Raw genomic sequence first — 13,479 nt, 5'->3', positions numbered from 1 at the left:
AGAAACAGAGCCTTTGAAAACCAATCTTGAACCGAAGGGGCCACCACAAACCGAGGAGAGGAAAGATAGGAGGGCACCCTGTCAAAGGACCAGGACAGCTCAGGTGATGTCGGAAAAACCGGCACCATTTACTAATATTTAATACAACAGGCAGATAACTATTATGAGTTAATTTGCTTATTACACAAGATGTGGTACAGTGGAATTTTCCTCCCCCGTAGAAAACGATATCATAGCCACATGTCATCATTAAATTCACCACCTAATATTGGGAAACATTCTTAACCCTGGGGAGGGTTAATGGGAGCCGGTCGACCGAGTGGACAGCACGCTGAACTTGTGGTCCTGGGTTCGATCCCAGGCGCCAGCGAGAAACAGTGGGCAGAGTTTCTTTCACCCTATGCCCCTGTTATCTAGCAGTAAAAAATAAGTACCTGGGTGTTAGTCAGCTGTCACGGGTTGCTTCCTGGGGGTGGAGGCCTGGTCGAGGACCGGGCTGCAGGGACACGAAAAGCCCCAAAATCATCTCAAGATAACCTCAAGATGACCCTTAAATGGCGCAAATCATCCATATACGATTTGACATAACTCCAGTTTTTAAAACTTGCACAAACACCACCTACGTTTGTGTGCATAATCAACTAGGCAAATGCTCCAACTTTGTCTAAATGATCACAACGTAACTTGAAAAACAGGAAAATCAAAAATAATTAAAAAATTGAAAATTTAAAACTTTAGATTTTCAAATCAGAATTAAAAATATAAACTATCACCAATTGTGTATTTGGTGTTATTTTTCTCTCAGAGTAGCATATTATTTTCATTTTCATCAAATTAGAATGTAGCTTTTCAGTATACTGTAGTTTACTGTAAAAATAAATCGTCAATATGGCATTTGAAATATGCGGCAAATTTAGACAAAAAAAATAAAAATTGTAACTCCATATATTATATTATATTATATATATATATATATGTCGTACCTAGTAGCCAGAACTCACTTCTCAGCCTACTATGCAAGGCCTGATTTGCCTAATAAGCCAAGTTTTCCTGAATTAATTGTTTTTCGACTACCTAACCTAACCTAACTTTTTCGGCCACCTAACCTAACCTATAGAGATAGGTTAGGTTAGGTTAGGTAGGGTTGGTTAGGTTCGGTCATATATCTACGTTAATTTTAGCTCAAATAAAAACAAATTGACCTCATACATAATGAAATGGGTAGCTTTATCATTTCACAAGAAAAAAATTAGAGAAAATATATTAATTCAAGAAAATTCAAGATTAATTCAAGGGCCTTGTATAGTAGGCTGAGAAGTGCGTTCTGGCTACTAGGTACGACATATATATATATATATACATATATACATATACACATATGAGCACACAATATACAATATATACACATAGACATCTAAGCACACTATGTCAAAATGGTTAGAATCTGTCAAAAACTGGAATTTTAGAAGCCACTAAACTTGAAACTCAAGTTTCAGAGATAATTGAAGTTATGGACAATGACTAAAGGTAGTCCTAATTCGTTAATTTAATTGTATGTTTTAATGAACATTGTTTGGTATTCGTACTTGAATGTGAATGTTGTAGGGTAATATATGTTGGAATGAAGTTAAGAAAAAATAATCCCCACCCCCCAACCCCCAAAAATAGAGATACACTAATTATAACAATTTAGGGGATATATTTAGGGTATACTTCATACAAGTGAAAAAGCCATAATCTGGTCCCTAATCGTCAAAAACCTAAAGAGACAAAGAAAATTGAGTTTGAAAACAGAAAAAATCTGCCAAAAAAAAAATCAAAGCTCCAAGTTCTGCGAATTGGGACCGATTTATTTGTTGACCAATGTCATTCTATCTTCACTTAGTTAAGGAAGGGTATGCATTTTCCAGGATGTAAAGGTTACAACAAAACCATAATAAACAAAGGAGAAAAAACTAATCTTAAAAAAAAAAAAAAAAAAAAAAAAAAAAAAAAAATCCCCCCCCCCCGAAAAAATTGATTTCCACCAAAATTTTTTTTTTTTTTTTGGGGGGGGGGGGGGACATTGATGAAAGTAACACATTAACATTGGACACTATTTATATGATATATAACAAAATATAGCATAACATACATTCTCATTATTTTTTGTTATTATGTATTACTCAGCAATGGTGTAGAAGCACCAGCTGCATTTCCACTTATTTATATATATACAAGAGTTGTTACACTCTTGTACAGTCACTAGTAAGCTTTGCGTTTCGGGCAAATCCTTAATCCTATGTTCCCCGGAATATGACCTCCCCGCGAATTATCTTTTTAACACCCAAGTACTCATTTTACTGTTGGGTTAGAGAGAGGCTACAGTTAAGGATATGCACCCAGTAAATCCTCCCCAGCCAGGATACGAACCCAGGACAAAGCGCTCGCGGAACGCCAGACGAGCGTCTTACCATTACACCACAGAAACGGCAAAAATGGAGACTGTCACTCTGTTAACACTTCTTACTATTTTTCTTTGAGCTGCAGACAGGTGCTTGCATCTCTTTTTTACTGCATTATCCCCAAGTTCCAGTTAATAGGAGCTGTTCCCCGTATCAACAAAACGTTATTATTTTTAAAAGATTCGTCTAAAATCAATTTCTGAAAATATTTTGATGAAAGTTTAACAGTGAAAGTGATAATAAAAGAAAGTGAGATTGGTTTAACATTGTTAAGATTTTACACAATTCAAATATTTCTCTTCCGTGCCTCCAATATGCGCGATTTTAGGGTTAATACAGCAGTCTTTGGACTGAAAATCATAAAACATATCCCTTGCATCAACTTGATTATCATTACCAAAATCGAGTAAATGTAGGCCCTTTAACCACTTTCGACATCTGGAGCCAGGATGCATGAGGGAGGGAGGGAGGACTCTCCACAATAAGAGTCGCCATTTGATTTTAACATCAGCCATTTGGGCAAATTTAGCTTTGATTATTTTCCTTTAACAACGGTGTTATGGGAAGTAAAGTGCTCCCATTATTAACATCAACTTCGTCTACTATCAAGGGAAGTACCTTACCGAAACCCGCTTATTACCTTAGTGCTTTCCTGGCCAGAGAAGTAGGTAGATATATATGGGTGAATCCGGTTAGGACATGAGACAGCGACAAGACCAAGGTAAATATTCCTTGGTCTATATCTCATAAGTAATACTGATATTTCCTCTGATATAGCCGTCATAATTAGGATTACTGCTAGTATTTTAAGTGCCCTTTGACAGGTGTAATTGAGGAGGAAGAAGAATTAACACTAGTAACCTAGCACTCCAGTACACGAGTTGGAGGCCAGCCACACTCACAAAGTGTATCGACTAGCTTGTTTATCCGTGTTCATACTGGTTGTGTAGGATATAACAACACAGATAAGGCCTCCACATTTTAGTTAATAATATGTGGAGTTTAATATTGCAGTGAAAGTCTACTAACCAATAATTTATATTGAGGACTACATAAATAAACCATAAACCCCCCATAATGTGTAAGGAAAGCGTTTTGTGAGAATTTAAAATCAGTCCAATTTAATCACCAAACAGTTTGCTATCGAAAAATATATATTAACAAAATATAAATTACTATATACATTAATATAAATTAATAAATATATAAATCTCACAAATCAATTCCCCACTGGCAGCGCATGAGCAGGCCGGAGGTGAAACAAAATATGAGAAAGCATATGGAACAGGGCAGGAGACACATCCACACCAAACAAGCTGAAGCGGCTCTGCCACCATCTCACAATGAGGCGACAGTATTAGGCATCAATTGATGGCCCTGAAAAAGCTAAGACAAAGGACAAGCCAACATGATCCAAAACAGAAAACAACCTACAAAGAGAGAAAATGGCGGAAAGAACACCAGGAAACCTCATACTGTCGCCGAGATGAAGCTCTCAGGTGGGATACCATCAATGAAGCCACCTGATCACCATACAAATGGTGATAAACCCTCGTCAAAAAGACCAGATGCAAAGAGCAAAGGAGAAGATCCAACGACCCGTGTACCAGACTGGACTGACCTGCTGGAAGAGGTCGAGCCGCAGGAAACGTCCCGGGTTTGCACACCAAGCAAAACGGCGCCTGGAACAAAGGCTGGGCCGGCCACTAGGGGGCCACGAGGACTACTCTCCCTTGAGGACTCCAACCGGGCCAGAACTCAGGCAACAGCTGGATCGGGGAGGGAAGAGGTATAGGCAACCCCACCACGACCTGTCCTACTAAAAGGAATCCACCGCAACAGCCTCGCAGTCAGGGAAGGGCGCTACATAGGTTGGGAGACAACGAGACCTCACCGACTCGAAGAGGTCCACATCCGATGGGAGTCCGTATGTTCGGCAGAGCCAACACAAGGAGTCAGCGTCAACCATCCATTCCGTGATCAGAGGAATGAAGCGAGACAGGCTGTCCACAAGGAATTTGGATATTCCCCAGATATGAACCATCCGAAGAGGCAAACCCTGAGAAGCCAGCAGACGAGCCACTCAAAGCTACCGGCCCCAAAGAGGCAAGGACTGAAGAGAACACACTAAGTTCAAGCAACGAATTGCCGGAGAACAGTCCGAATGAAGCTGGATGGTCCAACCCCAAGTAACCTGAACCCTTCGAAGTGAAAACCAAACCACTGCGAACTGCGGAAACCTGCTGTGAGGCCGACGGAAGGACAGATCCCATTGCCCCTGGCCAGCCTGGTGAGCATTGGTCACAAAGCCCCAGCCGAGAGAGAACGCGTCCGTGAACACATCGAGCGAGGGTTTGGGTTGGCGCCAAGGCACTGAACCCTGAAAACCCCAAAGAGGAAGCCAACGACGCAGCAACAGGTGCAAGGTCCCCGGAGGACGAACCCAGAGATTAAAAGAGAAGCGGAAGTGACATCACCGAAGGAACCAGAACAGACGCCGAAGCCAAACCCGACCCAGCGGGTAGACCAGCACAGCGAAGTTCAAACCCTCGCACAACTGCTCGAGCAATCGCCGAAAGACCCGTGACCTCCCCCCCCCCCCCAAGAAACGTTCTGCTGCGGCAGAACCGCAGCCGCAGCAACGCCACCAGAGGGAGAAACATGGAAGCTGTCCAAGAGTCCCAAACAAGTCCCAGCCAGGTCCAAACCTGGGATGGAACCAGATGAGACTACTGGCAGTTCACTATCAACCAGAAAACGGCGAGCTGGGAAAGAACCACACCCCTGGTGAGTAGACAAGCAGACCAACTGGGAGCCCACACCAGCCAGTCGTCGAGGTAGGCCAGGGCCTGAACCCCAAGCAGATGCAGACACGTCGTCACGACCTGGGTGAGACCGTGAACATGCGAGGAGCCAGATTGAAGCCAAAAAGGAAGGCAACGGAAGCGTTAAGCCTGATCCCCCACCACGAAACCTAATCGGTCCCGGAATCTTGAATGAATAGCAATGTGCCAATACGTGTCCTTGAGGTATTGGAAAACCCCTCCTGCTGCAAGAACATGCCCCGTGAAGATGGCACTAACACCCAAGCGGGGTCAAAGGGGGCCCCAAGGCTCCCAGGTTGCTTCCTCTCCAGCCCTGGGTTCTCCCAAGTCGGGACTCGTGGCAGACAAGTCCTCCATACCCTCCACACCCCTGAAGAAAAGGCAGAGTCCAGGAAAAAGGCTGAAAAGAAAGGGGCCTGCTGGTGGGACCCAGAAGCCTCTGTAGGAGGAACCAGCTCTAATGCCTCTGTCCTCATTCCGAATGGGGCAGCCCTCGAACTCTCAGTACCAGCTAAACCCTGCTAAGACTCCAAAACCCTCAGAAGTTTGAGAGCTGGAAGATGGGGAAGAGGTGCAATATGAACAATTGGGGAAGGACCAGGGAGCGCTGACTGAGCCAAACTCGAAGCGACTAGAACACCCCTAGGTCCGTTTCCCAATAACCAAAGCGGATGGGACATCCGGGTGGGATATCAACCTAGCACACTGCAGCAACCTAAACCAAGCATGCAACGTGGATGCTGCCTGTACCCTAACAGTAATGTCATCAGAATAGTAATGGAGAACAAGCAGAGAACATGACTCGCAAAAATCTGAGTCAAAGGTGTCGTCGACCCAACAGGCAGCATGACTGAGGCAAAAGAGGTGACTGTCACCCTGAGACAAGGGCACACAGCATCCTCCGAACCCGCACAAGGCAGGCTGGAAATCTGAAGACACATACATTGGTCCACCGAGCCCCAACAGGGTTTTCCGGGGCATGTATTCTGACTGCTACAGGAAGCCCAGGCAAGGTGTTGCTAACTGGTTAAGATTCCAAAGCTAACAAGGGGGATATCAAAACACCGAAACCCCTGCAACGTGAAAAATCACGGGTGCCTAGCAAAGGGCCACCAAAATAATACACAGTGACACCTTGGCTTATGAATGCTTACGAATTCGGCTTTGGCTTACGAATTTTTTGGGTTACGAACCCAATTTCTTCGTAAAATCCGAATCGGGTTACAAACTTTGCCTCGGGTAATGTCGTTTGTTGATACGCATATGACTGACCCAACGCATGGTAGCACGGCGACCGCGCCTCAGTTTACCAGTGCCTCCCGCCTAGTGACAATCACGCCTAAATTCTTTAAGAAGAATTCCAGTGTTCTTCGGATTTTTGGATATATGAACATAAAATTATTATATATCTCGCCATGAGTCCTATGAATGTCAGTGGTAAGGTTCAACCTAAGAAAATCGTTGTGAGTAGAAGCAGTAGAGGATGTCCCTTCTTCATAAAGAAAATGTGTGGCTCATTAAGAAAATATGTTAAGTATGGGAAGAACTGCAAAGCTTTGTTGAAAAAATTCATCCAGATAACGCTGTAGCAGGCCGTTGCATTGACCTATTAAATGACAATGTGATGTCTCAGTACAGACAAGTGTTATAAATGTAGGGAAAAAAAAGTGTCTTTAAACAGATTCTTTGTAAGACAAGCAAGCAGTGAGCTACAACCAGGTCCTAGTGGTACTCCTGCAAAACGTTGGAGAGAGAGAGGACCCCCAGAGAACAATACAGCAGAGGTCGTCACGAAGGCAAAACACCGCCTTTGAAATCGAGGCCAGAGAAGACGTCTGCCCCGGACCACATTAGCTAACGAACTAGAGTGTTTGGGCAGCTGGCGCAGGGAGGTCCAGGGCTCCTCCCTTCCCCTCTTGGGTAAGGGAGGGCTGCAAGGACAAATGGTGCAGCAGTGGAGCGTGATTTGCTTGTTTCCCCTGGTATTGGAGGGAGTTCTACCTCTCCGTTTTTTTTTTTTTTGTACTTTTCTTACCATATGGGGTTTGTTTTGTTATGCCTACCTTCCTGGGTGCCTAACCCCAGTCGATGGCAGATAAGGAAAAAAAAAACACAGGGGGGGGGGGGGGGTTCCAGGGTCATTGCTCCCTTCAACCTCTCTAAGGGGGCCAGGTTCTGGCTCGTGGTCCTCAGTAAGTAGAACTCCATAGACTAATGCCCCAGTCTAATATATCACACATTAGTCCGATAGCTCCAGGGAGCCGAAAAGGCCCCCAAGAAATTTAAGGGCTTTAAGAAATACTCTTAAAACCAATATTTTTGGGACCTTTAATATAAGAGACCACAACATAATATTTACCTTGAATGATGGAGTTTTCCTGTTTGTCAAAGTTAGCCGTTTTTGAAGAATGAAGTGGTATAATTACATTAATAAATCAATAAATGAAAATACATGTGTACTGTATTTATGTTCTGCTATTTTGTAATTGGTCTCTTGAGTAAATGCCTCCCCCCCCACCCCTCCTATCACCAGCCCGTGGACCCCACCCCACCAACAGATTAAACACAATCTGGTCTTGTACAAGTCATGTGAGTGTGGGTCATTGAGGACTTGTGAGGCCACCACTCATAATAACTGTCTTCTTCCCAGAACCTCACTCCCATGAACACTCCTAATATCTGTCACCCACTGTAGGCCACATGGCAAACTCTAGGCATCCTATGCCCACACACTCCAGGCATCCTACACTCATTCACCCACTTAAGGTACTCCCCACACCAATCTACTTCAGCTGGTGACACGACCAATATTGGTAGCTGTTCATCTCCCTGACCTCCCTTCCTATCTTCACCAACCCGCTCTCCCCCCCCCCTCAATGCAACCCACCCCAGGGTGAGGCAAGGTGGGCAAATCAGGTGGAGGAGGGGCGGGGGGTTGAAGGGGCTGGCTAGATGGCTGCCAGGGAAGTCCTTTCCCTGGCAACCATCCTTTTCCGTCTCCATGACAACACTCACACAAACACATCCCTTCACACCAACACATCAATATCCACCCACATACCCACACCCACCAACATATCGACACTAACCCACAACCATTTTCCAGCTCTCAGACATTTAGAGGAAAGGGGATTAATGGATAAAGGGAGAGGGAAAAACTCACATTCCCAAAAATTGTATATACTAACATAGATGGAGCGAGATAAAATATACTGGAGCTAAAAGATATAATTCAGCTTAACGTCCCATGTATTATCGCAGCAACATAAAACTTTAAAATATTTTCAATTAAATATTTAAAATTAAATTAATTTAAATTTATTTTAAATAAATTAAATATTTAAAATTAAAATTTTTAATTTAAATAATTTTAAAATTGTATTCCCAAGGGGTTGCTCAGTTTGGAGAACTGACAGGAAAACTAGGAAGGGGGGGGGGGGGGAAGGGAGCAGCTGTGCTGGTGAAAGAACACTCAACAGTAAGAATAAAAAAAAAACTCAAAAAGTTGACAATGGCGTTACAGGTCTGGAATCAGGATGAACTCATAAATGCCTACAGCCCACTAGCAAGCAACGCATTGACAAAGGAGGAACTAGAAAACAAACCAGAAGGCCTCATAATGGTCCCGAGAGATATTATAGTAAAAGCAGACAAAGATAAATCACGAGTGTTGGTAATGGGGACTTCAACTTGAAAGGAATAGACTGGTAGATCTATGGAACAAGAACCGAGGACATTTGGACAGGCAGACTTGTACACCTCATTCTGGAGACATTCGTGTAACAACACATCAAGCAGGTCACAAGAATGAGGGAAGGGAATGTTCCGTCAATACTGGATCTAATATTCACAAGGAAAGAAAGAGATTTGACATCCAGTACCTTCCTCTCGAGTGTGTGATCATGTCCTGTTGGATATTAAATATGCTTTGCAATAATCTAGAAGAGAAAGAGGACAAGAAACAGTTGATAAACTCAATTTCAAGAGAGGACACTATGGGGAACATAGAGAAATCTTTAATGAGTTTAATTGGACATTTGTTGCTATGCAAGGAAGTAAACGAGATGTCTGCAAAATTTTACAATATACACGAAGGCACACAAACATTCATACCATAACAGAGATGCAGCACGAGAAAACAGGATTGGATAATCAAAAATTGAAAGAGGGCCAGAGATTAAAGGACAAGGAAATGGGTTCAATATTGCAAGAGGCCTAACCACAAACATACCAACACAAAAAGCAAGAAACAAACACACACACAGCAGTGAGGAAGGAGGAGGAGGAGGGGGGGGGGGAGGAAAGAGACAGACAGACAGACACAGACAGACAGACGCAGACAGACAGACGCAGACAGACAGACGCAGACAGACAGACGCAGACAGACAGACGCAGACAGACAGACGCAGACAGACAGACGCAGACAGACAGACGCAGACAGACAGACGCAGACAGACAGACGCAGACAGACAGACGCAGACAGACAGACGCAGACAGACAGACGCAGACAGACAGACGCAGACAGACAGACGCAGACAGACAGACGCAGACAGACAGACGCAGACAGACAGACGCAGACAGACAGACGCAGACAGACAGACGCAGACAGACAGACGCAGACAGACAGACGCAGACAGACAGACGCAGACAGACAGACGCAGACAGACAGACGCAGACAGACAGACGCAGACAGACAGACGCAGACAGACAGACAGACACAGACAGACACAGACAGACACAGACAGAGAGAGACAGAGAGAGACAGAGAGAGACAGAGAGAGACAGAGAGAGACAGAGAGAGACAGAGAGAGACAGAGAGAGACAGAGAGAGACAGAGAGAGACAGAGAGAGACAGAGAGAGACAGAGAGAGACAGAGAGAGACAGAGAGAGACAGAGAGAGACAGAGAGAGACAGAGAGAGACAGAGAGAGACAGAGAGAGACAGAGAGAGACAGAGAGAGACAGAGAGAGACAGAGAGGAGGGGGGGGGGGGGAAGTATGTGAAAGGTATAGCGAACAAATGTCAAACAGATTCCTTCCCTTTCAATAAATTTATTAAAAGCAAGCTGCAACAAGCAACAGCACAAGCACGCCCACCTCCCCCCCACCAGACGGCCACAAGCACGCCCACCTCCCCCCACCAGACGGCCACAAGCACGCCCACCTCCCCCCACCAGACGGCCACAAGCACGCCCACCTCCCCCCACCAGACGGCCACAAGCACGCCCACCTCCCCCCACCAGACGGCCACAAGCACGCCCACCTCCCCCCCCCCCACCAGACGGCCACAAGCACGCCCACCTCCCCCCCCCCACCAGACGGCCACAAGCACGCCCACCTCCCCCCCCCACCAGACGGCCACAAGCACGCCCACCTCCCCCCACCAGACGGCCACAAGCACGCCCACCTCCCCCCCCCCCACCAGACGGCCACAAGCACGCCCACCTCCCCCCCCCCCACCAGACGGCCACAAGCACGCCCACCTCCCCCCCCCACCAGACGGCCACAAGCACGCCCACCTCCCCCCCCCCACCAGACGGCCACAAGCACGCCCACCTCCCCCCCCCCCACCAGACGGCCACAAGCACGCCCACCTCCCCCCCCACCAGACGGCCACAAGCACGCCCACCTCCCCCCCCCCACCAGACGGCCACAAGCACGCCCACCTCCCCCCCCCACCAGACGGCCACAAGCACGCCCACCTCCCCCCCCCCACCAGACGGCCACAAGCACGCCCACCTCCCCCCCCCCACCAGACGGCCACAAGCACGCCCAACTTCCCTCCTCACCAGACGGCCACAAGCACGCCCACCTTCCCCGCCCCACCAGACGGCCACAAGCACGCCCACCTCCCCCCACCAGACGGCCACAAGCACGCCCACCTCCCCCCACCAGATGGCCACAAGCACGCCCACCTCCCCCCACCAGACGGCCACAAGCACGCCCACCTCCCCCCCCCACCAGACGGCCACAAGCACGCCCACCTCCCCCCCCCCCACCAGACGGCCACAAGCACGCCCACCTCCCCCCCCACCAGACGGCCACAATCACGCCCACCTCCCGCCGAGTCTACGGCAACACAGTGACAACACACTCCGCACCCCCTGGGGACAACAGTGACACACTCCCCACCCCCTGGGGACAACAGTGACAACACACTCCCCACCCCCTGGGGACAACAGTGACAACACACTCCCCACCCCCTGGAGACAACAGTGACAACACACTCCCCACCCCCTGGGGACAACAGTGACAACACACTCCCCACCCCCTGGGGACAACAGTGACAACACACTCCCCACCCCCTGGGGACAACAGTGACAACACACTCCCCACCCCCTGGGGACAACAGTGACAACACACTCCCCACCCCCTGGGGACAACAGTGACAACACACTCCCCACCCCCTGGGGACAACAGTGACAACACACTCCCCACCCCCTGGGGACAACAGTGACAACACACTCCCCACCCCCTGGGGACAACAGTGACAACACACTCCCCACCCCCTGGGGACAACAGTGACAACACACTCCCCACCCCCTGGGGACAACAGTGACAACACACTCCCCACCCCCTGGGGACAACAGTGACAACACACTCCCCACCCCCTGGGGACAACAGTGACAACACACTCCCCACCCCCTGGGGACAACAGTGACAACACACTCCCCACCCCCTGGGGACAACAGTGACAACACACTCCCCACCCCCTGGGGACAACAGTGACAACACACTCCCCACCCCCTGGGGACAACAGTGACAACACACTCCCCACCCCCTGGGGACAACAGTGACAACACACTCCCCACCCCCTGGGGACAACAGTGACAACACACTCCCCACCCCCTGGGGACAACAGTGACAACACACTCCCCACCCCCTGGGGACAACAGTGACAACACACTCCCCACCCCCTGGGGACAACAGTGACAACACACTCCCCACCCCCTGGGGACAACAGTGACAACACACTCCCCACCCCCTGGGGACAACAGTGACAACACACTCCCCACCCCTGGGGACAACAGTGACAACACACTCCCCACCCCTGGGGACAACAGTGACAACACACTCCCCACCCCTGGGGACAACAGTGACAACACACTCCCCACCCCCTGGGGACAACAGTGACAACACACTCCCCACCCCCTGGGGACAACAGTGACAACACACTCCCCACCCCTGGGGACAACAGTGACAACACACTCCCCACCCCTGGGGACAACAGTGACAACACACTCCCCACCCCTGGGGACAACAGTGACAACACACTCCCCACCCCTGGGGACAACAGTGACAACACACTCCCCACCCCCTGGGGACAACAGTGACAACACACTCCCCACCCCTGGGGACAACAGTGACAACACACTCCCCACCCCTGGGGACAACAGTGACAACACACTCCCCACCCCTGGGGACAACAGTGACAACACACTCCCCACCCCCTGGGGACAACAGTGACAACACACTCCCCACCCCCTGGGGACAACAGTGACAACACACTCCCCACCCCTGGGGACAACAGTGACAACACACTCCCCACCCCTGGGGACAACAGTGACAACACACTCCCCACCCCCTGGAGACAACAGTGACAACACACTCCCCACCCCCTGGGGACAACAGTGACAACACACTCCCCACCCCCTGGGGACAACAGTGACAACACACTCCCCACCCCCTGGGGACAACAGTGACAATACCCAGCTACCCCCCGGGACAACAACAAACTCGACCTACCCTTCCCCCCTGGGACGACGACGACAAACTCGCCCCACTCCCGGGACGACGACGACAAACTCGCCCCACTCCCGGGACGACGACGACAAACTCGCCCCACCCCCGGGACGACGACGACAAACTCGCCCCACCCCCGGGACGACGACGACAAACTCGCCCCACCCCCGGGACGACGACGACAAACTCGCCCCACCCCCGGGACGACGACGACAAACGCGCCCCACCCCCGGGACGACGACGACAAACGCGCCCCACCCCCGGGACGACGACGACAAACGCGCCCCACCCCCGGGACGACGACGACAAACGCGCCCCACCCCCGGGACGACGACGACAAACTCGCCCCACTCCCGGGACGACGACGACAAACTCGCCCCACTCCCGGGACGACGACGACAAACTCGCCCCACTCCCGGGACGACGACGACAAACTCGCCCCACTCCCGGGACGACGACGACAAACT

General features: G+C 49.3%; 1 protein-coding gene across 6 annotated transcripts in view; it reads right to left on the bottom strand.

Annotated features, from left to right (window-relative positions):
* LOC123771828 (RAC-alpha serine/threonine-protein kinase) overlaps window positions 1-13,479 on the bottom strand; it is a 140,440-nt gene that overhangs the window by 126,035 nt on the left and 926 nt on the right. Inside the window, exon 1 of one of the 6 annotated variants that reach the window (XM_069313242.1) lies at window positions 7,629-7,642. The exons of the other annotated variants lie outside the window; for them this stretch is intronic. The gene's annotated coding sequence lies outside the window, so the exon portion shown is untranslated. Of the gene's footprint in view, window positions 1-7,628; window positions 7,643-13,479 lie in introns of those variants that run through there. 6 annotated transcript variants of the gene reach the window in all.

The sequence above is a fragment of the Procambarus clarkii genome, chromosome 75 (genome assembly GCF_040958095.1).
Source record: "Procambarus clarkii isolate CNS0578487 chromosome 75, FALCON_Pclarkii_2.0, whole genome shotgun sequence".
Lineage (NCBI taxonomy): Eukaryota > Metazoa > Arthropoda > Malacostraca > Decapoda > Cambaridae > Procambarus > Procambarus clarkii.
The sequence above is the reverse complement of the archived record's forward strand: the minus strand, read 5'-3'. Positions and strand labels throughout refer to the sequence as shown.